At 46.0% G+C, this 26,412-nt stretch overlaps 1 protein-coding gene and 1 long non-coding RNA gene across 5 annotated transcripts in view; one reads left to right on the top strand and one right to left on the bottom strand.

Annotated features, from left to right (window-relative positions):
- The window catches only part of JADE2 (jade family PHD finger 2), a 134,605-nt gene that overhangs the window by 24,971 nt on the left and 83,222 nt on the right, over window positions 1-26,412 (top strand). The gene's annotated exons all lie outside the window — the stretch shown is intronic.
- LOC147584468 (uncharacterized) overlaps window positions 2,533-26,412 on the bottom strand; it is a 56,264-nt gene continuing 32,384 nt past the window's right edge. The window contains exon 5 of one of the 4 annotated variants that reach the window (XR_015250150.1): window positions 2,533-2,807. This is a non-coding gene — a long non-coding RNA (uncharacterized LOC147584468). Of the gene's footprint in view, window positions 2,808-3,232; window positions 5,414-24,939; window positions 25,100-26,412 lie in introns of those variants that run through there. The other 3 variants (XR_015250149.1, XR_015250153.1, XR_015250151.1) reach the window with 3 other exon arrangements.

Below are 26,412 nucleotides of genomic sequence, written 5' to 3'. Positions count from 1 at the left end.
ACAGGCATCCAAACAAGAAGCAATGACCTGAGAAAAGGAGTGCAGGGAACTGACTCAAGAAATGTTTGGGCCAGCATTTAACTAGAGAAAAGAGACAGCAATGACCTTCAGGTGTGGTTAGGGTGGTGCCATGATAGGAGAAAGAAACCACAGGAGGAGAAGTAGGTCTGGGTGGGGGTAGGGGGCTGAGCGATGAGGATTCAATTTGAGACATGGTGAGTATGAAAGACCTGTGCACATCCAGGTGGGAGCATCCAGGAGGAAGATGGATACACAGGTCTGAAGCCTAGGAAGCAGTTTGGGCTGGGAAGCTAGGGTGACTGCAAGCACAGAGAGGCTTCTGAGACTGTGGCGGGGAGGAGAGAGCAAGACAAGTGGAGGGGGCACCATGCCCTTTGGCCCTAAAATGCTCTCCTGCTGAGAATGAGGGTGGGAGGAGGGGATAAGGGCAAAGAGGAGGTGTTTGGAACCCTTGTTATGGGAAATAGGAGAGAATCTGACCCAGACCTGGCAATACATCACTGTACTGCCTTTGGAGGTGATGAATCTGCTTTGACACTGATCTGTCGCCCTCAAGGTTTTCTCCAGGATCTAAAAGCCAAGAAGTCAGGCTGGCCTATAGTACCTGGGCTGCAGTCTTGCTGAGGTTGTGGCAGAAGGAAATAAGAGGTGTGGAGCAGAGGGGTGCCTGAGTGGCTCACAGACTCAGGTCATGATCTCACAGTTTGTGAGTTTGAGTCCCACATTGGGCTCTGTGCTGACAGCTCAGATTCTGTGTCTCCCTCTCTCTCTGCCTCTTCCCTGCTCATTTTCTCTCTCTCTCTCTCTCTCTCTCTCTCTTTCTCTTTCTCTCTCCCTCAAAAATAAATAAACATTAAAAAAAGAAGTGTGGAGCAGAGGCAGCTAACTGTTCACCAAACACAGTCATCCTCTGCCCTTCTATAGAATAAAGTTGAGGATAGGAAAGAGTCAGCACAGACTACATTTCCCAACACACACCCTTCGGCTCACATCCGTTGCATCTGAGAGGAGTCAAGTGACTTGTTCTTGGCAATAGAATGTTGATCAGGGATGACATGTGTCATTTCCAGCCCAAGATAGTTAAGCAGCAGATAGGCCTTCTCCACCCTGCCTTTCTCCTTCCTCCATGTTGAGATCCTCTTGGAAACCCCATGTTGGAGAGAGCAGAACCACAGGTGGGAGGTTCCTTGTCCCTGACTTATCACTTACAGGAGAGACGCTACTGATCAGAAATACCCATTTGGGTTTTATGTGAGCAAGAAATTCACTACATTGTCTGAGGCAATACACGTTTTGGGATTTGTTTGTTATAGCATTTAGCATTACCCTAATTAATATAGGGCTTAAGAAAATTTTTGGTTGTTCAGATGGCTATGATGGGACCAGGATGGGGAAATAATTGAGGCCTCTAAGGGTACAGAAGGTTTTTGTTAAAGTCCAAGAGCAGGAGTACAGAGAGTCCTGGAAAAATCTAACAAGTAGGAGGTCAAGTCCTCTGGTAGAATTCAGGAGGCTAAGATTTCAGAGGGAGTCCATCCCACTGTGTGGCAAGAGCCAAGTGGGAGAAGGTGAAGAACGTTAAGCAGATCCAGGAATTGTGATGCTGGGGGTCAGGAATTGTGATGGCCGGTTGGTCCACTTGAATGTCATAGTCTGTTATAAAGCAGGATGTGGGGTAGAGAGGAAGCCTCTACCCCAGAGGGCTGGCCATTGTCTTACAACCAGGGCACCAGGAAGGAGTGCTTTCTTAAAAAGAAAAGACTAGCAGGACTGCCATCATTCTGTCCAGTCAGCTGCCACAGCTGACTGGACCTGAGCAGGGCATCTCATCACTGCTTGGGAATTGCTCAGTAGGCTACATGAGATGCACACCTGAAAGCTGGACCATGAACAGAACGTCTATAAATGCTGGGGTAGGCTCACGCCATCTAGAATCAGCCCAACTTATAGCAAGAGTGTTATCTTCAGTTGGTAGAGAATCTTGGCACTCTCCAAAGCGCTTATTTATAAATCTTTTTGAACCTCATGGACATCCAGGGATACCCATATGAAGACAATGTCACTCTGTGCCAAGTATGGTCACCAAAATATTAAGTGAGATCTCTCAGGAGGGTATAGAGCCAGGATCTCCTAATCCCTGTCCTGTGGTTCTCATTATAAAATTCCTTTTAGAGACATTTTTACACATTAACTGCCCTTCATCTTAGGAAGATTTAGGCCGCAACATACCGTTGGCACAGGCATGGCTGAAATGGTCTCCAACGGCACATCCAGGTAGCAATTCCCAGAAGAGTTTCTAAATGAGTGGTGCCAAAACAGGAGTAGTATAGGAATGACAGAAAACTCAAAATAGTAGAAAGTAAGAGTAGTTTATGTCTCTTAAAAAAAAAAAGTCTTCAGTAGATCAAGGGTCAAGGTTGCTACAGCCCTCCACAATTTCAGAGGCCAAGCCTCCTTCCCTTTTGTGGCTCTTCTATTGCTCTGTAACAAATCACTTCAAAACTCAGTGGCTTAAAACAACAATAAACATTTACTGTCTCCCACTTTCTGTGACATATCAGGAATTCACAAGTGACCTAGCTGCATGGTTCTGGCTGGAGCTGTTTCATGAGATTGCAGTCAGGATGTCAGACAGAGCTGTGGTCATTTGAAGGCTTGACTGAGACTGCAGCACTCCTGGCAAGTTGGTTCTGGCTGTTGACAATATGCCTTAGTTTCTTACCACCTGTTATCCTCCATAGGGTTGCTTGAGTGTACTTACAACATGGCAGCCAGCTTCTACACACCTAGAGCAAGTGATTCAAAAAGAAATAAGACAGAAGCTGCAATGTCTTTTACGATGTAGTTTCAGAAGCCACACCATCATTTCTGCAACATCCTATTGATTACACAGGTAGCACTATTTTAATATGGGAGGGAAGTAAATAAGGACATGAATACCAGAAGTTGAGAATCATTGGAGGCCATCTTGGAAGTTAGTTTACCACATCTGCCATCCTCAAGGTGTGGCTTCACCCTCATGTTCCCAGATGGCTGCTCTAACTCCAACTATCACATCACCAAAGGTGCTTTTCAACTAGCACAAAGAAGGGAGAAAGGAAGAAAGCATGCCTTTTCCCTTTAAGGATACTTTCCAGAGGTTGTATACACCATCATACTTATATCTCATTGATCAAAAATTAATCACATAGCTGGAAAGGAGGCCAGGAATTTTAGTACCTATGTATGTATTTATTTGTTAAGTAGGCTCTGTACTCAGCGTGGGACTAGAACTCATTACCCCAAGATCAAGAGTCGCATGCTCTACCAACTGAGCCGGTCAGGTGCCCCGAGTATTTATTTTTGATGGTCATGTGCTCAGATATTGGGGGCAAGTTGGTAGTCTCTGCCACATTAGCAATGTTCCCACATTTATTTCAAAGGATAGGGGGAGGGGAGGGGACCATAGAGACCATCACTATTTTGGGTTACTGCCTGACTAAGGACTTATGACCCATCTTGTCTGCTTGGCTGGGAAATGTGTGTGTGTGTGTGTGTGTGTGTGTGTGTGTGTGTGTGTGTGTGTGTGTTTCAGCCATGGGGGAAGAGTGCAGATTAGTGCTTTACCCTGTAATTAGTGAATCTCAGTGTAAAGAGAAAATAGTCCTTAGAAGAGCTCAGGAGACAAATGAGTGTTAAAAACAGACCTAGTGCTAGAAGCCCAGCCAAGGATCGTCCCAAGAATGAAGATGATCCAGAAAATGAGAAAATGAGAAGATCATCACAGGAGGCATCGTGAGGGCAGCCACATTCTGTACTCAGACCTGTAGGTTTAAATAAATTCTAGGCAGCTCAATTTACTGATCCAAATGCAGAAGCACAGATGGGCCACTCTACCAGCTGTGTTTTTAAAAGATCATATGATTCCTGATCAATGAACCGAAGAGACCAAATGCAGACGTGTTTAAAGCTGAGCTGCAGATTTGCCCAGAGACCTCTTAGAGACCAGAGCCAGGACTTGAGCAATCAGCTGGGTGCTGACTCAAGCTGGGGTGAGGGGGTAGGGAGGGTGGTGTTGGGCATCAGAGCCTAGCTTAGCAGAAGATGAGCCATCAGCCAGCCAGCAAATTCTAAGGCCTAAGAGGTCCACAGAAAAGCTGCCCTGGTAGAAGTAGGGCAAGGCACTGACTTGGCCAAATGGCCAGGGACAGGGGGCACTGTCGTTCTAGAGGAATGCAAAGTCTGAAGCAAGAAGCCTGGGGCTGAAGCACCCAAGAGGACAACTAGTACTGCTAAGGGCCTTCTGACGGGGGCTGGATTTCTCCTTGCTACACAGCTTGCCTGGGCAGCAGATCCTTATCGTGAGGGTGAAAGAGGTAGACTGAGGACTCAGAAGTACTTGTTTCATGGAGGGTGGCTAAGGGTTTCCTACCTGCCTGGCTAGTCTCACATACTCTGCCCATGGCCCAAGCTGAATGACATACTGGGTCCTGAGTGCCCACCTGGCCATCTCCAGGTGACGTTGGCAGGACACCCGCCCAGGCAGCATACTTGGGCTCTGTATTGCATCTGGGCTGTCAATCATAATTGTATTGCTGTTATAAAAGAGTCCATTTCCAGAGCAGTGAGGGGGATCACCAAAGTTCCCAGCCTTCCCCACTCTGTTTTCGCCTGAGTCCCAAGTTCACCAAGAACTTGGGGGACCACTACAGCCTCCTAATTTGAGGACCATTTCAAGAGACATAACCTCCAGGAATGGCCAACATCAGGCTCCAACCTTAGGCAGAGCGGGAGGTCCCTGGGGACTAAGGGTGGGCTGGCAAGAGGGCTAAACCATCTTGAAGTGAACTTGAAATGGCTTGGGAAATCTGGGACTGTTCTTCATGGTTCTGTCGCACCAGTGATCACTGAGCACCTGCTCAATGGAGCAGACATTAGGCTACCCCCTGGGGACACAGAGCAGAGGAAGGTTCATATGACATCACTCCAGACACATAAATAAAGCAAAATAGCAGAGGGTGCAATGTGCAGTGATGGGTACAAGTACAAGATACAGAAATAATGGTGGAGGGGAGTGTGCTAGTAGAGCAGTAAAGAAAAGCTTCACAGAAGAGGTGATACTTGCAAGAAAAAACAGGAGTTTCTCAGCTGATAGTGGGGCCAGGTAAGGAAAAGCATCCAGGTAGAGGGAATAGCAGACCCCAGAGCTCTGAGCTGTGAAACTGCCTGGAGCAGAGGAAGAGAATTTCCTTGCCTGATGTGTTTACAGTACTCTGAAGTTTCTGGGCCCTTTCAGGATGCAGTGGGGACTTGATCTCTTCCACTAAGCCGCTCAAAGGAGTCAGAGACAGGAGAAGATGCTTCTTCCCTTCAGAGTTTGTTGGGTTTTCTTTCATCTTTGAGTCCTCAGTACCTGGTCATGATAGTGGAGGTACCATAATTAAGGAGGAAGCTTTTCTGATCTTGGAGAACCTGTCCAAAACCCAGTCCTTCTGCATGTTAGGTCTCCAAGTAACTTTGGATGGCCCCTTAGGCATGGCTGTCCCCAGTAGCTTCTGATGGGGCAGGAGGCAGGACTGGGAGGTGCACTGGGCTTTCCTCGTTGGTGTCAGACCCAGTCTCTCAAAGTGTCTGGGTCTCTCTGGGATCCTTTGGAACCCCCAGCATTGCTAAATCACCCATCCTGCCTCTTGCAATTGGCTCTGGACTATGGGAAGCATCATCTGGCTCGTGCTGGCACATCCTCACCACTTATTTTGTGGTGTACAAGCTAGCTTTTCCTCCAGGACCCAGGAAAATGTGATATGCAGATAAATCACCAGGTGACCCAAAACCAAATAGCTAGTCTGAAGTTGTTCTATGAAGACAGAAAGAACTGGATGCCCCAAGAGGTTCAGTGGGCACCACCCCCTCTCTGGGTCAAGGTGGGAAAGTGTAACTGAAACACACCCGTGCTAAGATGTTAGCTACCCTGTCTCCAGCTCCAGGTGGACCAGGAACCTGAGACACAGAACTACCACTGCCTAGTGAGGCTTTGTAATTCTCCATACAGGTAGAGGGTGGGCCCTGCCCTCAGTATAAAGGTCCAGACCAGACCAGCTCATTCATTCCCCTGATTATTGCTTTTCTCACTGGGATGCACAAATAGGCTCCTGGCAACCCTGGCCTTTCTCTCACCTTTGCCAGCTCCAACGTCAAGACCTAGCTCAGATCATATCCTTCTGGCTCAAAAACACCTTAGTTACATAAACTCCTTGGTCTGGCGTTCAAGGCCTTACCCACTACAGTACTAACTTGCTCCTCACCCTGGATCTTGCCTTTATCTGGTCCAGATGCCCCCTTGTTGCTGCTGACCTCCTGACCAGGCCCAGCTCCAGTGCCGTGCCACCTATCAAGTGTTCCTTTTTACCCTCTGCCCTCTGAACCCATGGCCTAAGGGATGGAGCTTTTTACTAGATTTGCATCTTTAATTACAGGAGTGATACATGCTTGTAAAAACATTCCCACATTACAGACGCATACGTGTTAAAATGAGTGTGTCATCCCAACTCTCCTTTCCCTAGAACTGGCCCCAGTTAACAGTCAGGCAGGCCCTCGGGTACCCATTTTACCCAACAGGAGAGGGGCCTTTGGAGGCCTTCCACAACCGCTTGACATGATGGTGGCAGGTGGGGGCAGAAATGAGTGTAAATGAGGGAAGGTTTCAGAGGTGGTGATTTTGGTTGACTTTGATTTTTTTAATGTTTATTTTTAAGAGCAAGAGAGACAGAGCATGAGTAGGGGGAGGGGGGCAGAGAGAGAGGGAGACACAGAATCCGAAGCAGGCTCCAAGCTCTGAACTGTCAGCACAGACCCCCAAGGCGGGGCTCAAACTCATGGAATGTGATATCATAACCTAAGCCAAAGTCAGACGCTTAACCGACTGAGCCACCAGCGCCCCAGGTTGACTTTGAAAGAAAAATTTCAAGGTCAGTCTGTGAGACCCCTTGATTTCTTTCAAAGAACAGTGCCCCAGAGAAGCATTTCCTGTTCATATGGGAATATCCATTCTATTCTAAGAACCAGAAACTTAAGTTCAAAAGGCAACCAGGCCTCTGTAAAATCCTCGTGGCCTAGCACTACTTCTACTACAAGCCCGGGCGGAGCTGAACTGGAAATCTGGCTGTGGTTGTATAATTGCCTAGGTGTGCAAACCCTAGAGCTTTGTCCAGTGGCCAAGGGGAATCAATGAAAAAGTTTGCAGAAGAAGAGTAACATTTTAGACACAGACCATGAGCAGGAGGTGATAAGTTTGGAAGAAGTGAATCCCTTTGAGTGAACAATAATGGTGGTTTGGACTTGGGCAGACACAGTGGAATATGAGAAGAGGGAGAATTCAATACAGCAGATGGGGGTAAGGGGCAGGAAGCAAACTCTAGCTCAGGTGTTGTGGATATGGGTTCCAGATTGACAGTTGCATTTAGCAAACAGTTGTTAACTGGATTGGACTGAGAGTGTGAGGACCTAGGTGTCCCTACAATCTTTCATAGATAAAGAATCAAAGGCAATAAATACTCCCAGTCTGGCCTTCTAGATGCTTAGAGAGGACTAGTCAATCAGTGCAGACCTGACTGGTCACCCAGATCTTGATTCAAGCATGTCAGGTACACACAGAGGCTGCTAGACACCATAATCTTGAAGCAGATGTTCCAGGTACACAGCTGACCACTTCCAGCCAACCCACTGCTCACCTGACCTACAAACCCAATATCCCCAGTCAATCAGCAACACTCAGAAACTTTGCTTTTTGAAAACAGAAAACAGATAATTCATTATTCCATTTCTTCTCCCTCCCCAACCCTGAGCCTTAGATTCTCTGCTGGAATAGTTTCTCTGTTTGGCGGTAAAACTTTTCCACTCAGCCCTCAAATCTTTAGCCTCTTATCCTATCTCAAGCCAGAGGCTCCCACCAGCTCCCACAAAGTTGAATATACCCTATATGTTCTTTGCACAATTCTGACATTCTTCACTCTTTGAGCTCTTTCGTCTTTGAGCTCTCCTGGGTACCTGGGAGTGCAATGAATGGCCCAACAGGAGCCAGGGGTGTTGTGTGAGGCCAGGAAGCTTGCAGGGTTGGGGGCATTGGGCTGGGGTTTGGGGGAAAGAATATAGGTAGGAATTCCAAAGCCTCAGTTCTGGTCTCTAACTCCTCAGGTATCCTTTCTTCTCTGGGCCTGTCCCTTCTCCAGCCCCCAGGCCTTTGCACAATGCTTCTCTTTCTGCCTGGAATACTCTTCTTTGTTTGACTCATCCTGCTGGTCTCTGCTGTCTCAGGGAAACCTCAATGACTTCTTGGTTCAGATCAGATTCTGTACTTAAATATTCCCATAGGCCCATGTTCCATTATGTCTTTCCCTTCATTAGGGTTTTGTTGTTGTTGTTGTTTGTTTTTTGCTACCATCTGTCTCCCCACAAGACTTTGCCTTCCATGGGAGAGAGGTTCTGTCTTGTCTGACTCACTGCTGTATCCCTAGCCTATAGCTAGGGACCTGTCCAGGAGTAAGCACTGAATGAATGAATGAATGAATGAATGAACCAAAAGACGGACAGATGGATAGATTTCACCTGGTAAAACAGAAAGCCTCAATTGGATAGGATTGTCTCCAGTACTGATATAATTTTCTAGGCCTTTATTGTTTCATCTCTGAAATAGGAAGAATGTTCCCTCCTTGCTGCTTCACTTATATATCTAAAGTGACCCCAATCAGTCTCATAAAACTTGAAATCCTTTAAAAACAACTTGGGTAGAGGCTCCCGTTTGGCTCAAGAACCTTATTGTGACACCCAATCACATTTATGTGACACTTGAAATAGAAATTCAGGCTGTGGGGCACCTGGGTGTCTCGGTTGAGCATCCGACTTCCGCTCAGGTCATGATCTCACAGTCCGTGAGTTCGAGCCCTGTGTTGGGCCCTGTGCTGACAGCTCGGAGCCTGGAGCCTGCTTCTGATTCTGTGTCTCCCTCTCTCTCTGCCCCTATCCCGCTAATGCTGTGTCTCTCTCACTCTCAAAAATGAATAAATGTTAAAAAAAAATTAAAAAAAGAAAAAGAAATTCAGGCTGTGCCTGAAATCCCAGTCCTCACTGTCAGAGCTGGACTTAGATGGCATCTTCCAGGGCAGGATGAGTTTCTAGAAGCCCCAGCCACACCTCCTAGAGTTAGGACAATAAAGACTCTTCTGTGTCCCCACAGCCAGGCAGGTAAGATAGGTGAATGTCACAGCTCAGAACTGGGAATTGTGCCCCATGAAGAGACCAGAGTGCTCTGCTTGTTTGTCCATCTGTCTGTCTTCAGTATGGACTGAGTGCAGGAGTTTTTCTGAGGCAGAGCCAGAGGTCTGGCATAGGGCCCAATGAGTCATCCCTCAAGAGTCTAGGCTACACAAGAAGGCTGCCTGTGCCCTCCTTTGCTTTTGCTGCTACAGGTGGACCTCACTTACTGGGGTCTGGGTCTGCCTGTGACTTGTACCAGGATAAGGAGAGACCATCTCTATAATCTTCACCAAGGACTTCTGTCCAGCCATCCTCTCCCAAAGGGCCAGGAACTGCTCATTCCTATCACCCCTACCCCAGTCTTGAGAAGCATACCCCTCCCAGAAGGGATAGTTTGCTGGACTAAAAGCATGACCTGTCCAAGGGCTGAAGTGAGACAGAGTCCCAGCCACATAAAAAATAGCACTACTGCTCTTAGAAGCCACGATAGGGAATATCAGTTCCTAGCAAACCAACAAGGACATCAAAAGCCTGAGAAAACTCAATGAGGGAAAGGAGGATGTTTTTGATTCTGGAAGAGACTTTTCATTGGCTTAGGAATGCAATGCCCATTACACAGATAGGTGAGCTCCTTCCCATAGAGACCAGTCTTTGATGGAACCCTGGGAAGAGCCAAAGTATTCACTATTCTAAAGAAGGGTAGCCTCTTGACCTTACTCTTTGATATGCCAATCTGTGCCTTCCCCTTCTGCTCAGATTTCTATTGATTCTCACTGTGCTTGCTGGTTCCTGGTTACTTTAGGACACCCTAGCTCGCCCAGGCCCTCCTTAAAGTTCCAAGGGTCCATAAATCACTATCAAAATTACAACAGTGTCTTTTGTTGTTGTTTTTTTGTTTCCTGGGGTTTTTTTTGTTTTTAGATAGAGAAGAAAAACCCATCCTGAAATTCAAATGGAATTTCTCAGGGGCACCTGGCTGGTTCAGTTGGTGGAGCATGGGGCTCTTTATCTTGGAGCTATGAGTTTGAGCCCCACATTGGGTGTAGAGATTACTTAAAACAAACAAACAAAAAAACACAAATCAAATGGGATCTTACAGAATCTCGAATAACCAAAACAATGTTTAAAAAGAAAAAAGTTAGAGGTCTCATATCTCCTGAATACAAAACTTCAGTAATCAAATCTACAGTAATCAAAACAGTGTGGTACTGGCATAAAGACAGACAGACAGACAGACAGACAAAGCAGAATGAAGTGCGCAGAAATAAATCCTCACATATATGGTCCAACACTCTTAGACAAGGGTGCCAAGACCATCCACTGAGGAAAGGACAGTCTTTTCAACAAGTGGTACTGGGAAAACTGGGTATCTGCGCACAAAGGATGAAGATGGGTCCTCACCTCACACCATCAACAAATATTAAGACAAAATGGATCAAAGACTTAAACATGAGAGCTAAACTATGAAACTTGTAGAAGAAAAAATAAAAGAAAATCTTCATGACATTGGATTTGGCAGTGATTAATTGAATATGACACCAGGCAACAAAAGCAAAATAGATGAATTGGCTTTATCAAAATGAAAAACTTTTGTACATTAAAGGACACTACCAACAGTGAAAAGGAACCCTATGGAATGGGAGAAATATTTGCAAATCGTATACCTGATAAAGAGCTAATGTGCAGAATATCTAAATAACCCCTACAACTCAACAACAAAAGAAACCCAAATAGCCAGATTTGAAAGTGGGCAAAGGACTTGAATAGACATTTCTTCAAAGAAAATATACAGATGGCCAATAAACACATAAAAAGGTGCTCGACATCACTAATTATTAAGAATATCAAAATCAAAATCCCTATGAGATATCACATCATATCCATTTGGATGACTATCATTAAAAAAAAAAAAACTACACAGAAAATAACACGTTTTGGCAAGGATGTGGAGAAACTGGAAGCCCTTGTGCATTGCCAATGAGCATGTAAAATGGCGTCACTGCTGTGGAAAACAACACCTCAACAAATTAAATACAGAATTACCATATGATCCAGCAAATCCACTTCTGGATATGTGCCTAAATGAACTGAAAGCAGGGACTTGAACAGATGTTTGTACCCTCAAGGGCATAGCACCATTATTCACAATAGGCAAAAAGTAGTAACAATTCAAATGCTCATCAGTGGATGCATGGATAAGCAAAATGAGGTCTAGATTTACAATGGAATATTACTCAGTTTTAAAAAGGGAGGAAATTCTGGCACATGCTACAACAGGATGAACCTTGAAGACATTATGCTGAATGAAATAAGCTGGACACAAAAAGACAAATACTGCATGATTCCACTTGTATGAGGTACCTAGAGTAGTCAAATTCATAGAGACAGAAAGTAGAGTGGTGGTTGTGGACTGGGGGGAGGGGGGAATGGAGAATTATTAATCAGTTTGGAATGATGAAAAAGTTCTGGGGATGGATGGTGGTAATGGTTGCACAGTGATGAGGTTGTACTTAATACCCCTGAACATACATTTAAAAATAGTTAAAGTGGTACATTTTAGGTTAGGTGTATTTTATGATAATAAAAAAAGAAAAAGTTGCATGGGTATGAGGCACTTAAATTTGTAAGTATTCTCCTCTGGAAGCTTACTCTTGGGATCCTGGGAGATAGTGGGGAAGGTGATGAGGGGCAAAAGAAGGGGGCTATGTGGCCCCCATCCTCCATCACCAACCTCCCCTTATTTCTGCCTCCCTAACTCCTGCCCATCCTTCAAAGCCCAGCTCTGGTCCTCTCCCACTTCCTCTGAGATGGTACCTCCAGCCCTCACTGCTCCCCCTCAGAGCAAGTAGTGAGTGTCCACTCCCTCCTATACCAACAGTCCTGCTCTCCTTGTCCTGGGCTCTTTCCTCAGGGGACTGAAGCCTCTTGGGCCAAGGCTGTTTCTTTCCCTCCAAGGCTGGAGACCAACAGTAGTTACTCAGTGTCCTTGTCTGCACAATGGGACTCTTGATATCTACCTCTCATGGTTGTTGTGAGTGTCCAACAAGATAATAAATATAAAGCTCTTGAGCACAGTGAAGGGTCCATAGTAAGTGCTCAATATATTATTACTATTAGGAGTATTCTTCATACTGGCCTGGACTACTTCTCCTGTGCCTATCTACCAGTTATTCCTCATCCCTTGAACCCCAGTTCCATTCCTACTTCTACCACAAAACCTTCCTATCCACCTCAGGCCACACTGACTCCCTATGGGGCATCTTGGAATTTAAGGCAAATCTGACTTCATAGGATTTTCACAAAGATTAAATAACTTAATCCACATAAAATGCTTACAATAGTACTGGGCACATATAATGTGCTCAGTAACAGTGAGCAGTGATGATGATGATATCATTGATGATGGGTTGTGGTCATTTCACATGTCTGTTCTATTGTCTTGATTGTGGCTGTCACTCTTAAGTAGGTAGATTCCAGAGTAAAGAAAGATGACAGCAAGAGGTGATAGGTATTGGGGAGATGGATTCAGGTTCAGCAAGAATTCTCACAGCCTTGGAGCGGGTTGGCAGACCAGAAAGTCTTCCTGGTCTTAAAAGATGAGTAAGTGACAGTTTAAAGTCCAGGAAGATGGGAGAGTCATGGTGAAGCTAGGGGCATGCAGAATGAGGTCACTGTGTGGCTGAATGTTGAGTCAAGGTAGCAGGAGATGTCCTGGAGCCAGACTGGGCAGGACCTTTACCCAAGGGGATCATAGTCCCCTGGAGGGTTTGCAGCAGGAGAGAGACCCCTTTGACTTAAATTCTGAGTTCACTCTGGCTGTTGGGTGGAGAATGGACAGCAAGGGCATGGATAGGAGCAGGCAGACAGGGAGAGGTTGCTACAGGCATCTACAAGAGGGGTGGTGGTGGCTTGGCTTGAGTAGTAGCAGTGGAGGTGGAGGGCTAGGGACTGTTTCTGGAGATGTTTGGAAGGAAAAGATGCTGGGTTGGCCATGGGGCTGAAGGGCTCACTGCCCAGGGGGCTTGGGTGGATAGGTGGCTGGCATTGCCATTTCCTGAGATCTGACCAGTGGAAAAAACAAGTTGAAGGGACAAGGCTGGCATGTGGTTGTTAAGAGTTGAGTGATTAGTCTACCTTCTCACACCTCTGCTGGTTACACATCACAGCTCCTATATTCAGAAAGTTCTTTAAGTCTAGCCCGGACTTTCAGCTGCAACTTGAGCTCAGGCCATTTTCTACTGCCCTTGTTGAGTCTGCTTGGCACTGAGAGGCAGTGGGACTGAGGCATGGGCTGGGGGCCAAGGGCTTGGGTGGTGGACATGCCTGTTGCATGACCACCATCAAGCATGCCAGCCTCTGGTGCCTGTCAGACTCAGACCCAGGGATCCTGTGCCAGGGTGCGTGGGATGGAGGACCTGGTCCAGAAACCTCCTGCCCCAAGTGCTTCAGGTCCACACATGCCCCTCATCCTGCCTCTGGAGCCTTCTCAGATCAGAAGCATCCCCCAGGGCCCTCAAGAAAGCCCTTCTTCGTGAATCCTTCAGAGGTAGGAGGTGGAGAGCAAAATCTCTGATCTTGATGCCAGGCACAAATTCCTAGAAATTACTCACCAGAGGGTAAGGTTTCAGAAACCTAGGCAAGGGACCCTGCCCCATGGTCTGATCAGAATGGCTGGTCAGCAGGGGCTGTGGCATTGGGGAGCTTTCATGGGTGGGGCCAGAGCCCTGCTCATGCATACCTCCTTCCAGAACTGGGCTGCCCTACACCTCATCTTACCAAACTGCAGGTGGGGGACTGGGGCACCATGTTGAGCGCTCCTTGGTCCTGCCTTTCTAGCTGACCAGTTGGGACCCTCAAAGCTCCCAGACCTACTGAAGACTGACTTAACATGTATTTGGGGTCCTATCAGCAGCTTCCTCATCCCTGATCTCCATTTTGTCCTTCTGGAAGCATCCTGGAAGTCTGCTTCCCAACACCCTCAGGAAAAGTGTCCCAGTCTTGGCTTGTCATGAGCTCCCCATCCCCAGGAGCTAGAATTGCATAACCAGCTTGCTCAAGCTTCCTTCTTCTTCCCCCCACCTGCCACTCAGCTCTCTTGGGCCTGGCTCACATCCATGTCTGGTGCAGTCACAAGTCTGTCAGGGGGTACAGAGATGAGTACCAGGAAGGGAATCAGGTCACCTGGGTTCCAGCTGGCTGGGACACAGCTGGGGACTTGTCCCAGCAGAGGTAGCATTTGGGAAGTCATTAAATCTGGAGGGGCAGGGTGAATTAATGAGGGTAGTAGCTCTCCCTCACTCCTGAGGAGAAGCTCCTCTGGTGGAACCTTGAGAGGCAGGTTGCCAGGGGAATAGCCCTGTGACAATGTACTCTGTCCCCATGACAGAGCTTTTGCAGCTTGAGTGGTGAGGATACCTTCCTTATAGGAGTGGAGTCTCTAGGATCCTCAGCCCCAGGCCTGTCTCTTCCCTGAAGTTAGAGAGAAACACCTGCCATGATCCCCCTCCTCACAATTCTATGTGCCCCCCCCCAAACCACTCTCTCCTGGCTGGGCTCCTGGATTTGCTCCAGAGGGCTGGATGTAATGGGAGTAGTCTCACAAAGTGTGCAGGGTCTGCTTCAGCCCTACACACTGGGAGTGTTTCCCAACTTCCTGCCACTTCCATGGAAGTCCCAACTTCCATGTCCAGATAGGGACTCTGGCCAGGGTGACCCCTCTAGCCCCAGGGACTTCCTCTAGGCTTCCCAGAGGTCAGGCCGTTTGACTCTGTTCCTGGTACTGCCCTGTGATAGGAACCCCAAATTTCCCAAGGATAGAAGATAAGGCAGTCAGGGAGAAACGGGGGAGGACACAGTATAGAGAGAAGGAGTGATCAAAAGGGTACAGACCCTTTCCTCCTCATTCCTTGTTCACACCCCTCTCTGGCCAAATGATCCTTTCACTTGGCACGACAGCAGGGATCTCTGGGAAGAAAGAGACTGGAATCTCTGAGGGGGGCAGGGTCTGGATATTTGGGTACATGGGGTCAGAGATGGCAGGATTGCTAGGAGAAACCCCCAGAAAACAAGGGTGACCTAGGAAGGAATCCCCATGGGCCTGTCAACCTATTCTAAAACTAGATGGTCGGCAACCTCTTTTGGGGGCCTGAGGGATGCCCACTCTTTCAAAGGATCCTGAACTTTGCTGAGTCCTGCAGGGTCAGTCTAGCAAGAGCCTGGTACAGCCTCCCACACTGCTGTGAAAAGAGACCTCAGGGAGTCAAACAGCTGGATCTCAGTGTCACTTTGGCTGTTTGCCAAAGCTTTGTGAGTTTCTGCCCCTCTTTGAGCCTCATTTTCTGTGTCTGTAAAATGGGTATCATCATTCCAAGGGATCAAAGGAAGTCTATTTTATTCCTAAATAACTCCCTTCTCTGCCTGTTGTACATTCCAAAAGCCCCACTCTCCTTACCAAGTTTGAGTTAAGCATTGCCCTAGTCAGATACTCATGAAAGGTGGCTGGGGGCTCACTAAGCTTCTTATCTTTGAGGGTAGAGTGTATTTTTTTGATGCCTTTGTGCCCTTTCTCCCAAGTTGGTCATGCTACCATTAATTAAAATCTCTAGACAGCACTCTTACCTGCTGCCCCTGTATATGCCCAGATGATTGCAATCCAATGGACTGGAGCTTGGGCAAAGATGTCAACACAATGTTCCTTGGCCTAAGCTGTCATTGGCCCAAGCAGGACTCTGACACTCAGTCACACCACCCTCTTGCCCCACTCTCTTTGATTCAACACCTATTGGCTGAGCCCTTATTTTGTGCCACACACCTTGACGGACTGAGAAGCAGGGAGTGGGCAGAGGGGAAGGTTAGCCATGCCATTGCCCCCGGTGGTGTCCACAGATCAACAGTATCCTCATAACATAGTACTAAGATTCCATCCAGCAAAATCCTCAAGGAGGGGACTTGTCCTTGGGAGCCAGGTAGGGAGGGCATGAAAGTTTCAGCCAGATCGCCAGTCCTCCTTACACCCTTAATGAGATGGCAGTGCCATCAGATGTCTGGTCTAGCAGGATAAACAGAAAGTGCAGTCTCTCAGTTTAGGAAAATAGAATGTTGGGTTTGCTATCAGGCTCAAAAGCAGAGAGCTGGCAATAAATCAAGCATTGAAAAGCAATGTCAGTGCTTCCAACTAAATTTCCGAGCCCGGGAAACAATTGCACATTAAAATCCATCGGAGGAAAAAAATCTATTAAAACTTCAGGAGAAGTGCTTTGCTATAAATTAGATTTTTCTGCCAACCAGGATAATTCAATAATTTCCCCCTTGACATTCTCAAGATTGCTCTTTGGGGGGGATTATAATGCTTTGAAGTTGGGAGCAGTTTGTTTCCAAGGACAGAGGAAGAGTTCCTTGGGAGTGAAGGTGTGAGGGCAAAGAGGGGGCTCTTCTAACTAAAGGCAGGGAACCCATGTGGGGCTCAGAGCCACTGGACAGAGGTTTTCCAGACCTCCTGGTGATACAGGGCTTTGATCAGGGAATGCCCTAGGCTAGGTCATGATTCTGACAGGAAAATTAGGTGTGGGGGACTTGAGGTCCTCCAGTATTACCTCTTAGTTAGGGCAGCCTCAGTCTTACAGCTTCCTTGATGACCATCTAAAACCTTCGCTTGATGACCATCTAAAACCTTCACTAAAACCAATGCTTATGGAACCATAGCTGGTCTGGTAACAAGGTGCCTAAGGTCACTTCTTAGTTCCGAATTCAGGGTGGGTAGGGGTGGCTCCTTGCCTCCCAGTCTTCTTTTCTTCCTTTGCTGTGCAAAGCTGAGCACCAGGCAAGACCTCTCCCCCATACCCTGTCTCCTGTCATTTGGGGCTTTGATCCTAGTCCCTGTCTCTCTGTACAAGGTACAAGGTACAAGGTATAACACTGTCATGATGCCAGACTCAGGTTGACCAGCACTGTTCTGGGTGGTCAAGGCAACTGGCAGAGAGAGGGTGCCAGGCAAGGGCACGGACCTTGGGGAACTGGGCACAATCTGCCGGGCCACCGGGTACCAGCCCCTAAGACAACTGTGGGGGTAGTTGAGGAGGGACCTGAGTCTGGAGTTGGGTAGGACAGGGCTCCAGAGCCAGCGTGCCTGGCTATGACTCTGTGCCCCTCCGATGACAGCTCACCTAACTTCTCTAAGCCTTGCTTTTGCTAACTATAAAATGGAGATGGCAACACTACCTGCCTTATAGATAGAACTAAATATGACAATGTTTGTGAAGCACCTAGCACCATGCTGGACCACAGAGGCAGTACTTAGTATCTTTAGGACACAGGTCCACTGACCACAGACCATAGCTCTTCCTGCTGCAGGAGACCCACCCCCTGCAGCCCCTAGTCACGTCCCTTTCTCCCTCCTCTCCCATCCAAACTGGCCTGTCTTTGGGGACTTATTTCCTCAGACAGAACCATGACGAATGATGTCTGCTTGTAGAGCTGGACTGCCCACTGGGCACAAGCACAGAATTGTGTTTCAGATGACCTTACCCCCAGCGGTCACTCATTGTTGCTACCGACAACCCTCCCAACAAGGGAGGTTGATATTAAGAGTTCTTTCATTTCACAGAGGCCCTGGGAGATAAAGTGACAGTGCTCAAGATCTCATATCTAGGGGAAGAGGATGGAGCTATGACTGGGGCCAAAGATCAAACCAACTCAGCCACAGAAGCAGTCCCCGGTCTCAAGATTTCTCCCTCTCGTGGTCCTTCTTTCCTTCCTTCTTTGCTTCCTTCCTTACTCCCCACAAGTCAGAGCCCTCCCAGAGCCTACATAATGGCCGCTGAGACAGAGTAGCAAACTGAGGCAGGGACATGTGGCAGTGATCTCCTTCCCAATACTTCCCGAGTCTCCAGGAGAAAGGTCCCAGGTCCCCAAAGAAAAAGGCCAAAGGAGAAGAAAATGAGAGAGTCTGGGAAAGTTTCTATGTGAGTGGCTGTCACAACAGGCCATTCACTTGGACACTGCCTGACTCACAGGAGAGAGGAATTTGGGGTTTCAGAGGTCATCTCATCCCACCCTATTTTTGAATCATTTCTTCCACACCACATAACATGGAGCTCATTAGCTCCCAGGACAGCCCTAGGGTACAGATTGCCCTTTGCTCCTTGACCTCTTCTGTGGCTCAGACTTGGCTTTCTGTGGCACTGTCCTGTCCTTGACTGCATATGGTCAGGGCCCAGCCAGCAGCAGGGGGGTGGTGTGCACCTGCTGATTCTCTCTTGGCAAGGTCCCAGGGTTGGGGGACGAATCTGTAAGCAAGATAGGGGCTTTCTGGAGACTGCATCTCTCCAGAGGGCAGGGCTAAGCATTGGCGTGGCAGTGTTCCCTGGGGGCCCAGCCCTGTGCCCAGGAGTTTCCGTCAGAGTGGGGGTCAAAGGGAAACTTAAGGCTGGGGAATTTTGCCACCATGTGAAACCAGGCTGGGAGTTCAGGACACACGTAATCAATATCACTGAATTTGCCCCAAGATAAATATTTGTAATGTGTTAGCCCCCAACCCAGGGGATGTCCTGGTTCCTTAGAAAGGCCCAGAGGACCCGCTAGCAACAGGAAGGTCAGGACATGGTACCCTAAGGGGTAAGAAGTATCTGAGGTTTTGTAAACTCTGGCCCCTACCACTCAGTAGCTGTGTGACCTTCAGTAAGTAGCTTGGCCTCTCTGAGCCTCGGTTTCTTTCTCTAGCAGCAAAAGTGGTGCCCTCTTCAGAGCCTTGCTGGAGGTCACAAAAGACACGATTCCTGCTAAGTACCTAGCACAGCGTGAGCGCTCTGCAAACGCCAGCCTTTGTTACTATTTGCAGCAGGTGGGGAAACCCGTGGGAAATCCGGGCGCCTCTGGGAAGCTGGGGGTGGTGGGCAGGCTTTCCCGGAGCCAGGGGGCGGGGTAGGGGCGGAGCAACGCAGTCCGGGTCCCGCCTTCCCCCTCCGGCTCCTGGGGGCGCCCGTGGAGCTTCCCTGCAGCCCAAGGCAGCTGAGTCACGGTGGCCTGTCCGGCTGTTGGCCTTATCTCGAGACGTCGCTACCCCCCAAAAGCCCCCAGCCTGCCCGACGGGTTACATCTAATTTGTACCAAGTTCCTCTGGTAGTTCTTGGAAAAATTCCCAGGGGCCCATGAGTTTGGGGTCCCAAGGAAAGAGAGAGCCTCCTTCCGGGCTGTCTGGAGGTATCCAGGAACCCCTTGCCTAGAAAACTCTCCCTGCGCCTGCCGGCCCAGTGTCTTATCTTTCCACCATTAGTTAAACTTTCCTTGGGAGTAAGCGTTGTCTTTTGCAGATTTCTCTTTTAAAAGGCGCATTCCCACCCAATGCTTTTGAAAGGGAAACCAGAAGATTGGAGAACCCGCGGAGATAGACCCTAGGCGCCAAGAAGGGGAGGAGGACTGAGGGACCAGACTGGGATTTGGCTGCCTCCTAGTCTCCCTCAGGCTCCGCCTGCCCCTCTCCCAGCCCCCAGGACTCTAGGGGAAGTGCCGGGTGGGGGAGGGGGAACAGAGCTGACAGATTCTGTAAACAGAGCCGGTTTGGGCCTCGGCCAAGGACGGGGTGTCCTGGCCCAGCCTGGGTGTGAGGCCCATCCGCGGCTCTCCAGTTCACCCCGCCCTGCCCGGCTGGCCCGGGGGTGCCCAGCCCACAGCCAGCTCCAGCCAGGATGTGTTGAGTTTTGGGAAGTGTCCAGTTCCCTCGTGGAGAATGTGCCCCCACTAGGGTCTGGAGGAGTGGGGGCTTCTAAGAACTGTCAATGATCATTCACCAAGTGCCAAATTTAGGCATAGGGACGGTCCTCTGATCCCTGCCCATGGGAAAAGCTGCTACTGGATTGTGGCCCCATGCCCATTTCCACCTCTGATCCTGCCCTATACCCTGCTCTTCTGCTATCTGGGGCAGAATCCCTATGGGGTAGAGAAGCTGAGAGAGGGGACTCAGGTTCTGAGAATACTTCAAAGCCCAGTGCTGCCGCGTTGGCTTGTTGCCAAATGTGGTGTCTCATGCACATGGCCTCACAGGGGCAACCCAGAGAGCTGTAAGGAATGACCTGGAAAGGGGGATAGGGAAACGACAGGCATACTCAAGGATATTCAATGTTGGAAGCAATAGCCAGCTGTGGGTATGAGGTGGGGAGAGGGGTCTCTGTGTGTTTAAGGGAACAGGTGACTCAGAGATACTGGCACCCCAGCAGGTGGAGATAGCTGTGGGCTATGCCTTAGAGGAGAATATGTAAGATACAGAGAAGGGTCCTGGTGGAGGAGGAGAGGTTGGCCATTGAAATTTGTAGGCTGGGCCACAAGTGCCAGTTACAGGTTCTAGACTTTTTTGTTGGGGTGATGTGTTCCTGGATGATAGTGGATGGGGTGGACAAAAGGTCCCAAGGACAAATATTTTTGGGAAACACTGTGTTCAAAAAAGCTAAGCACCATTTACTGGGCTTTATCAAAGCCTTTATTTCATATGACAATTAACAGCATTTTTGTTTTCCAAGAGTGGGGAGGGTATAGAGAAGTCCCCCTCACACCTTAAGGCCAGCCTCATGGGGCTTGTGCTCTTCTGAAAATACTGGGGCCCAAGGCTTAATAAGTATGTCTTTCTTGCTGACTCTGGCCCACATGGAATGGGTGGGCACATGTAGGCTTTCCTAGAAACCATGGCTTCCTAGAAACCCACATTCAGTGACCATATCCTCAAAGAGGGGCCAGCCTATAGAAGCCAGGCATGGGGTGATGGTCATAAGAGAATGTTTTATTAATGAGTTTGGCAACCTGAAGGTTCTGGGTCCCAGGCTCTAGGCAATATCCTACTCCCCAAATCAGGTCACCAGGACAGCATTGGTGAATCTGGAATACCTGGTCATGTAAGATAACAATATAGTGATGACATCTTGTATGCAGTGTGAAAGCAGGCTGAGAAGGGAGAGGTCAGTGGGAGATGGCACCTCTTGGGAAAGGCTCCAAGATGAGGCGGGTGTGGTAAGCCTTTCCAGGTGGCTAAGTTTTAGTGGTATAGGAAGAGAGGACTGGCCTGGCCGGTCTGACCAGCATCAGGAGAGAAGGCTGGAAAGGCCCACAGAATCAGCTTCACCAGCTTCTTTGATGAGCTAGATCTCAGGCTGAGGTATGTAATGTGTCTTATGTGACTCTAAAGAATACATACTCCTGAGCCTTCTTTTCCATCAAGTCTCACTTCTGCCTTCATGGCCAAGTCTTTCCCCTGTATTTTCCTTTCTTCCTTGTTCACATCACTCCCCATCCTGCCAATTTCCAATAACTGACCATGGCACTGAAATGCTTTTGGCTGGCTGAGGGTCATCAGAGTCCTCCTGATTCTCAGATCCATTAAAATGTATTTATTTTTTTATTTAAGTAATCTCTATAACCAACATGGGGCTCAAACTCATAACCCTGAGATCAAGAGTTGCATGCCCCATCGACTGAGCCAGCCAGGTGCCTCTGATATATATATTTTTTTAATAAATAACTTGATTGACATATAATTCACATACCATGCAATTCATCTATTTAAGGTATAGAATTCAGTAGTTTTTAGTATATTCACAGAGATGTGCAATGATCACTGCAATCACTTTTAGGGCATTTCATCACCTTCTCCTCCAAAAATCATACCCATTAGGAGTCATTTCACTTTTCCCCCTATACCCTACCTCCAGGGCATTAGATAACCACTAATCTACTTGCTGCCCTTTTTTATTATTATTAAGTAAACTCTACGCCCAACATGGGGCTCGAACTCACAACCCCAAGATCAAGAGTCACATGCTCCATCTACTGAGCCAGCCAGGTACCCCTATTTTCTCTTTATGGATTTGCCTATTCTGGATATTTCATTTAAGTGGAATCACACAATGTGTGGTCTTTTGTCACTAGCTTCTTTACTTACGTAATGTTTTCATGGTTTATCCATGTGGTAGCATGTATTAGAATTTCTTTCCTTTTTATGGCTGGATAATATTCCATTTATTTGGTTTATCCACTTATCAGTTTATGACTCTTGGGTTGTTTCTACTTTTGGAATACTATGAATAATGCTGCTATGGGCATTTATGTATAAGTTTTTCTATAGATATATGTTTTCCGTTCCCTTGAGTATATCCCTAGGAGTAGAATTTCTGGATCATATGGCAACTCTATATTTAATCTTTAGGGGAACTGTCAGATTGTTTTCCAAAGCAGTTGCACTATTTTACATTTCTACCAGTAGTGTATGAGGGTTCTAATTTCTCCACATCCTTGCCAACATTTGTTATTATCTGTTCTTTTAATTGTAGTCATTCTAGTGGTATGTATGATGTAGTATCAGAGTATGATTTCATTTGCTTTTCCCTGATGACTAATAATGAGTATTTTTTCATGTGCTTATTGGCAATTTGTATATATTCTTTGAAGCAATGTATATTCAGATCCTTTGCCCATTTTTAAATTGAGCATTTGTCTTTCTACTTTTGAGTTGTAAGAGTTCTTTATATATTCTAGATAAAAGCCCTTTGTCAGATATATAATTTGTAAAAATTTTCTACCATCATCTAGATTGTCTTTATACTTTTTTAATGTTGCTCTCTGTAGCATAAAATTTTTAATTTTGGTGAGGTCCAAGTTTATATGTTTCTTTGGTTGCCTGTGCTTTTGGTTTCATGGCTAAGAAATGATTGCTTGATCCAAGTAACAAATATTTACATCTATGTTTTCTTTTAATGGTTTGAGTTTTATTTCTTACATTTGGATCTTTGATTTGGTTTGAGTTAGTTTTTAGGTATGATGTGAGGTAGGGATCCAACTGCATTCTTCTGTACGTGAATATTCAGTTGTTCCAGCACTGTTTTTTCTTTTAGCCCATTAAATTGTCTTGTGCCCTTGTTGAAAATCAGTTGACCTTGAATGTAAGAGTTTATTTCTGAATTTTCACTTTTATTCTATTATCTGTGTGTTTATTCGTTATGCCAATATCACATAGTCTTGATTTCTGTAGCTTTGCAGTAAGTTTTGAAAGCAGGACGTGTGAGTCCTCCAACTTTTTGGTTTTTACCCAGATTGTTTTCATTGTCCTGAGTCCCTTGCATTTTCTACATGATATAGGATTAGCTTGTTAGTTTCTGCAAAGAAACTCATTGGAATGGGGATTGCATTGATTCTGTAGGTTACCATCTGAACAATATTGTCTTTTGATTCATGAACATAGGATATCTATTCCATTTATTTAGGTCTTCTTTAATTTCTTTTTTCCCCTTAATTTCTCTCAAAAATGCATTATAATTTTCAGTATATAAGTCCTATATTTGCTTGATTATATTTATTCTTCAATATTTTATGTTTTATACTTTGTTTTATATTTTATATTTGTACTTGATTCTATTTATTCCTAAATATTTTATATTGTATATTTTATTAAAGAGATTGTATCAGTAATTTAAAATCTTTCCACAAAGATTTCTTTTTTCCAGATAGAAAATACCATTCATATACAAACTTCCACAAGTATAGAAGTTTCTACTCCCAAAGACTAAAGTTATCCTTCTAACTCATTTCATGGATCTAATATGTCCCTGACCCCCAAATCTAACAGGGTCAATATAGGAAAATTGAAGGCCAGTCTTGTTTATGAACATGCATATAAAAACCCTAAACAAAGTATTATTAAAATTTATTGGGGCACCTGGGTGGCTCGGTTGGTTAAGCATCAGACTCTTGATTGTAGTTCAGGTCATGATCTTGGGGTTCATGAGTTGGAGCCTCCTGTTGGGCTCTGTGCTGACAGTGTGGAGCCTGCTTGGGATTCTCTGTCTCTGCCCCTCCCCTACTCATTCTCTCTCTCTCCCTCCCTCCCTCTCTCTCTCTCCCTCAATAAATAAACTTTAAATTAAACAAAATTTAGGGGCACCTGGGTGGCTTGGTCGGTTGAGCATCTGACTTCAGCTCAGGTCATGATCTCAGTTTGTGGGTTTGAGTCCCATGTTGGGCTCTGTGCTGACAGCTCAGAGCCTGGAGCCTGCTTCACATTCTGTGTCTCCCTCTCTCTGTAGTCCTCCCTGCTCGCACTCTGTCTCTTAACAATAAATAAATGTTAAAAAAAAACCATTTTTTAAATAATAAAATAAACAAAATTTATCATCATATAATAACAAAGATAGTTCATATGACCAAGTTATAATTATCCTAGAAATTCAAGCTTTGTTTAACTTTCAAAAACTGGTCAATGTCATTTATCACATTAATAGATTAAAGAAGAAAAATCCTATAGTTATCTCAGTGGATGCAGAAAAAGCATTTTATAAAATGCAACATCCATTGAATCAAATGGATAAATAGTGGGGAAAAAAAACAACCTTGGGGCGCCTGGGTGGCGCAGTCGGTTAAGCGTCCGACTTCAGCCAGGTCACGATCTCGCGGTCCGTGAGTTCGAGCCCCGCGTCAGGCTCTGTGCTGATGGCTCGGAGCCTGGAGCCTGTTTCCGATTCTGTGTCTCCCTCTCTCTCTGCCCCTCCCCCGTTCATGCTCTGTCTCTCTCTGTCCCAAAAATAAAAAATAAACGTTGAAAAAAAATAAAATAAAATAAAATAAAATAAAATAAAATAAAATAAAATAAAAAAAACAACCTTGAGCCAAACTGGAACTGGAAAGAAACTTCCTTAATTTTAAAAAGGCTGTCTTTTAAAAAATAACTAATGCAAGCATCATACTTAGTGGTAAAACATTGGAAATTTTCCCTTTGAAAATTGGAACAAAACAAAGATATCCATTACCACCACTTTTATTCAGCATCATACTGGAGATCTTGGCCAACACAGTGAAGAAAGAAGAGGAATAAGGACTGGAAAAGGAAGAAATAAAATTTCCTTTATTTATAGATGTTTTGATAGTATACAGAGGAAATTTTTAAAATGCTCTACAGGTAATTAGAATTATTAACAAAGTCCAGCAAGTTTCTTGGATTTAAAAAAAGTAAATATAGGGGCGCCTGGGTGGCGCAGTCGGTTAAGCGTCCGACTTCAGCCAGGTCACGATCTCGCGGTCCGTGAGTTCGAGCCCCGCGTCAGGCTCTGGGCTGATGGCTCAGAGCCTGGAGCCTGTTTCCGATTCTGTGTCTCCCTCTCTCTCTGCCCCTCCCCCGTTCATGCTCTGTCTCTCTCTGTCCCAAAAATAAAATAAACGTTGAAGAAAAAAAAAAAAAATTTAAAAAAAAATTAAAAAAAAAAATAAAAAATAAAAAAAGTAAATATATACAAATCAATGTATTTAACAGCAACAAAAAGGAAATTATATTTTAAAAGGATAGCACTTAGAATATCATTTTAAAATATCAAATCACTAGGAATAAAGCAATAAAATTTGAATAAGTCTCCAATGCAGAAAAATTTACAGCATTATAGACAGAAATTAAAGATCTTAATAAATGAAGCTATAGTGTTCATGGATTGGAAGACTAAAATATTACAAAGATCATCAGTTCTTCCCAAAGTGATCTATAGATTCAATTTTATTTCTATAAAGTTTCATGAGGACTTTTTGTGGGACTGGACAAGATGATTCCAAAATTTATGTGGACATGCACAAGCCAAGAATAGCTAAGTCACTCTAGAGGAAGAACGAGGTTAGAGGAATTGCTATTACTATATCAGATTACTATAAAGCTGTACTAATTAGGAGAGGGCCTGGATTTGGGGGATAGGCAGTTCAATGGAATAGAGATGAGATTACAGAAACAGAGCTGCACATATCTAGATGCTTGGTTTTTGACAGAAGTGGCATGGTACAGCATTGGCAGAAAGATTCTTAATAAACTTGGCTGGAACAACTGAGGATCTATATAGGAAAAGAATGAAATTGAACCCCTACTAAATTTACACCATACACCAAAATCAACTTCAGGTGTATATGGACCTAAATAGAAAAGCCAAAATTGTAAAGTTTTAAAATAATAATGTAGAGGGGCGCCCGCATGGCTCAGTGGGTTAAGCATCCAACTCTTGATTTTGGCTCAGGTCATGATTTCACGTTTTGAGATCAAGGCCCACATTGGGCTCTGCACTGACATCATGGACCCTGCTTGGGATCCTCTCTCTCCCTTTGTCCCTCCCGCACACATGTGTGCACGCACTCTCTCTCTCTCTCAAAATAAATAAA

The sequence above is a fragment of the Puma concolor genome, chromosome A1, assembly GCF_028749965.1.
Source record: "Puma concolor isolate L17-30 chromosome A1, mPumCon1.1.hap2, whole genome shotgun sequence".
In the NCBI taxonomy this organism is placed as follows: Eukaryota; Metazoa; Chordata; class Mammalia; order Carnivora; family Felidae; genus Puma; species Puma concolor.
Note: the sequence above shows the minus strand (reverse complement) of the source record. Positions and strands in the feature narration are given on the sequence as shown.